The sequence below is a fragment of the Arachis ipaensis genome, chromosome B04 (assembly GCF_000816755.2).
Source record: "Arachis ipaensis cultivar K30076 chromosome B04, Araip1.1, whole genome shotgun sequence".
Lineage (NCBI taxonomy): Eukaryota > Viridiplantae > Streptophyta > Magnoliopsida > Fabales > Fabaceae > Arachis > Arachis ipaensis.
The window spans coordinates 125115838-125120796 of record NC_029788.2 but is presented as its reverse complement, the minus strand read 5'-3'; positions in this window follow the sequence as shown (position 1 = coordinate 125120796).

Here is a 4959-nt window from a genome sequence, read left to right as displayed (position 1 = left end):
TATTATTAAAAACAAAAATTTTCAAAAATGACGGCCAAAGAAGCATTCATTGCTGTAGTATTTTCCCTTATTTCAATATTCACGTTTTTTTTTTATATTTTTTAGGTTGTTTTGCGTGGGGTTTTGGATGAACTTCTCTGACCAACAGGCCACGGGTATATGAATGTAGGACCCACATGGGCAGTGTTTCATTCTCAATCAAGTGTAAACTGGGAAGTGTGAACTACCAACTGCGTGACTTATTAATTTCACTTTTGCTGTTTCATTCTCTTGACATTTAATTTAACCGGATTTGGATCTTCTAAAGTTTTGAATTTCACTTTAAAAAATAAAGTGTGATCCATATCTTTTGGTACTAGCTACTATGTCTCTCATTCTATTTCTATATACTTAGTTTAGTTAGTTATTGTTGCAATATTATTCTTCATTAACTTGACATAATGTAACTTTCAAGCTAAATTTTTTGAAATTTTCAAAAATTAAATTTATATCCGCGTAATTAGGGGTGGCAACATGTACCCTACTCTCAGGTATTCAACCCGACCCCACTCAATCGGGTAGGATTGTCAACTCAATCTGCAGCGGATAGGATAGGGTGCGGGTAAAGTTCTCGTGCAGGTCGGATAGGGTGCGGGTTGTGCCTCAACCCTACTCGACCAACTCGCACCCTATATATGTATATGTTATATACTTATATAAAAATATGTTTTAAGTGGATGTTGAACCAAAGACCTATCACTAAATGCAAAAGATCTTTAGTCATTGGAAGAAGATCAAAAATTAATAATTTATCTTTTTTTTTTTTTACATAAAAGTCAGTTCTATTTTAAATTATCATCAAATTATATAATAATGTTGCATCTTTTTTTGTAACTCGCAGATAAGATCGGGTACCCGCGGGTTAAGAGCGGGTAGAATTAGGGTTAAGATATTCTCAACCCGCGGGTAAAGTAGGTGTGAGTTTATATAAAAATCTCAACCCGCTAATAGAGTTAGGGTTGGCTCCAAACCCTACCTTACCCTATCCATTGCCACCCCTACGCATAATGTGCAACAAATTAATGTTATAAAATTTCTGTACATAATCTTTTAGATCATTAAAAATGATTGATGACTTATTTTATTTTATTTTTTGGTCATTGTCAAACAAAAAAAAAAACACAACCAAGTACTAAACAAGACCTAAAGATTTTTGTTTAATAAGAGCATCTAATTAAACCCAAGGTTGGATCCACTTTACAGCGTCACAATAATGACTAATTATTTTCTTAATACAATCTCAATGGAGGACCTTTCTGATTTTACCGATTAAATCTCCATGTTTATTATGAACTCGTTGTTGGGAATAATACACCATTTTTCCTTGAGAAAATATCTTTCATAGAGAAATAAAATAGACACAATCACAACACAAGAATTTAACGTGGAAACTCCAATTACTGTAGAAAAAACCACGGCCGTTGTCAAATGACAACCAGAGAATATCACTATGTGAAAATTGTTACAACACATAGACTTCTTTCTCTCTAACACCGGCACCCCAGTACACCCACACTCTCAAAGCAAATATTTAACTACACTTCACAACACTCTCTAATCAAAGAATATAGAGGAAAAGAAAAGTCAGATACAAGCTTTAAGTGTTTCCGACTAGTGCAAAAAGTATGGAGAACTTAGCCTCATGTTTATAGCCTAGGCCACCCACTCCATTTGCTATCCTAAGCAATGTGGGACTAATTCAACAAAATCCTAACACTCGTTAATATTAAAGAGACAAAAAATAATTAGAATTTGTCTTATTTAATATTTATTAATTATTGCAACAATTACTGGATGCTAAATAGATAAATTATGACTATTTGTAGTTAATTATTTTGTTACCAAATATTTCTGTTATAAACTATTTTAGAAATAGATTCTTTCAATTTTTTTAATACTTAAAAAAATAAAGTGTGATCTCTCACCATTAATTTTATAAATAAAATTAAAAATAAATATAAAAAAGTTAAAAATAAAATTAAATAATTGATACCATCCAATTTTTTTTAGCGGAGATGATCCACTCCCAAATACTTCCCAATTATTCCTAACAAAAAAGAAAGCTTTCATACAATTAGTTTCACACCAAACTTCACGTGCTCGCAAGCAAGAATAAGATCCCTTTGAAAAGTAAACAATTCAGTCTTTAGTATACCATTAATGAGAAATTTATTAGTGCATCCAGTCAGCCAACTCCCACTAGAATTTCACCCAATACAACTGTTGATACAAAAAATTCGACAAATAAATACACTTTGACCATGATTGAAAATGTCGATCACATTATATGTGATATGAGTCGAGGAATGGTATGTCGGACCTTTATCAAACATGTGAATCAATGCATTAACACATGAAAAAATAAAAAACATGGGTAAATACTTATGACCAAAGTAAAATAAAAAAAAAAAGTAAAGTGTTTAGAAATTTAAAAGAAATGAAAACTTCAATCTAAAATTTCATAATTACACTAAAGTTTTGCAAAATTTTAAGCAATTATATTATACGTACACTAAAATTACTAAAATTAGTTATTAATACAAAATATACATTGAAAATAAACTAAATAATACATGTATTTATACATAAATATATAGTGGCTAATTTTGGTAGTTAATTTTATTGTACAAATAAATAACATTTTTTATTCTAAACCACTAATGTCAAGAAGAACCGTGGAGTGCAAATACATGTGAGTGTCTGAAGTTAACTTTTAATTCATTTTTAATTTGTTTTCTTTTTTCAAACATTTTAATTTCTTTTAATCCCAAATTTACTTTCTTATTTATTTAAAGCTTCATTTATTTTCTTATATTTTTATTTATTATTATTTACATTATTTGATCCAATTTATATCAAATATTTCATACATGAATAATCATCATTCGACACATACACTTAGTAAATTTTGGGTCAATTAGTTTCTTCTTTTAAAAGGAGTCGTATCTGCACTGTGAATTAAAATCTTGACATAAGTTTGATTCGACACCTTGTCAAAATTATCAAAAATCAAGTAAAACAACAAACTAATATAATAAGATGACCCTTTGAAGAATATTAGTATCAAAATTAACCTTAATAGTATTCGATAGGTCCCAAATACTAAAAATAAGGGAGACATCAATTTATTTTGAACACTCAAATTTTGGGTAAATTTATAGGTTGGGTTAGTACAAAAGAATAGATTTTTTTTCGAGCACGTTTTGACTATCAATTGTTTCGATTATGATAGTAGTGTTTTAACTACAGAAGCAAAAACGGACAAACTGAAGTTGAAGAAAGATGGTATAAATAGCGTCAAAGTCGAAATGTAGTTATTGTCTTTCTTTGAGCATCAAAACTTGCTACTTGACCTTCAACATGAGTGGAGAACATGGGTGCAAATTTTGAGGAGCAAACTAAAAAAACGTGGGACTTAAATATTAAGAGAGACATGAGTGTCAAAACTTGAGGGTCAAGATTTTTCATGATCAAGACAAGGTCATGGCCGAAAAAAAGAAGAAGATAGTGGACAACATGCTCCATAGTAAGTCTCTCTCCATATTTTATAAATAGTAGAAATTCAGAAAAGTTTTGGGACTTCAATTAAAAACACTTTATAGTCACACAAAATTTTGTAAAAATTTTCAGTTTCGGTGACGTAACAGAAGGACATAAAGTGCAAATGCATGTGAGTGTTAAAAAGTCAATTACTTTATTTCAATTTGTTAGTGTTCCATTCATTTTTTCAGTTTTTTTTATTTCGTTGATTTTTTTTACATTTTAATTTTATGTTCAGTAATTTAAATTTTTCTCCATATGTTTATTCATTTACTTTACTCAACATAAATTTGTCATTATTAATTTCAACGCAAGTCATTTCGACATTTGCTAAGTGATTCTCAAGTCAAGTCTACTCTTTTTTATAGAAATCGTATCTGTTCCTTGATATTTGAGAGCTTGATACAAGCTCGATTCGATATCCTGTGAAACAATTACAAAAATCGAGTGAAACAAATTAGATGGCGGATAAGCATACACATCTTATCAATACTCCAAAAATCACCTTAATAGAAAATATCATTATTTCTATCCATTCAGATTCACCAAATCGCATCAGCAAACAAGAATTCATAATCATGGCATCATCGTTTACATTGATATACTACATGTCACTAACCGATATATTATCACTTCATTACATGTGGTTAAATTTTATTTTAACGCATAGTATCAATTAGCACGTCATTTATAAAAAATATTCGATAAACTAATGTGAGTCGTAGATATTAATTTTAGAAACTAAATTGAATAAATTGAAAATTCAAATAACTATTTAAAATACCAATATAAATATTAAGTCTTTTGTATTTATTTACATATTTGTGTATATAGATACTAATTAAAAGTAAACTTTAAAAAAGTAAGGCCAATGGGGAATTTTCTATCTTGGCCTTTCTACATTTGCAAGTTTCAACATTAAAATAAACAGAGCTTTAAAAATGAATAAAAAAATTATGGAGACAATGCTGGCTTAAAAGTTAAAACTAGCTACGTTTGGACGGTTTGGGTTGCAAAGTGAAAACCTTTGGGACATGTCTGTGGAGCTAGTCAAAAGGCTATCAAAAGAGATATTATATAGAGAAGTATAGTCACATCAAGAAGATTATAGTAATAACAAATTTTCAATGAAAAGTTGGCGGGAGAAGTCGTTCAACAATTTAAATAGAATTTAATCATATTTTTGAAAGAAAAAAAATTAGAAATAGTAACATATAACAACAAAAACCACTAAAAAAGTTTCAATGAAAACTGGATAATATGCTTAAAATCCAAAAATTGACATCAATGTATCAACAAAAATACAGCAGCGGAGTGGGTGCAAATTATTTTTTTATGATGGTCAGCGAGGGACAGGGGAGGGAGATCGGAGGCACTCGC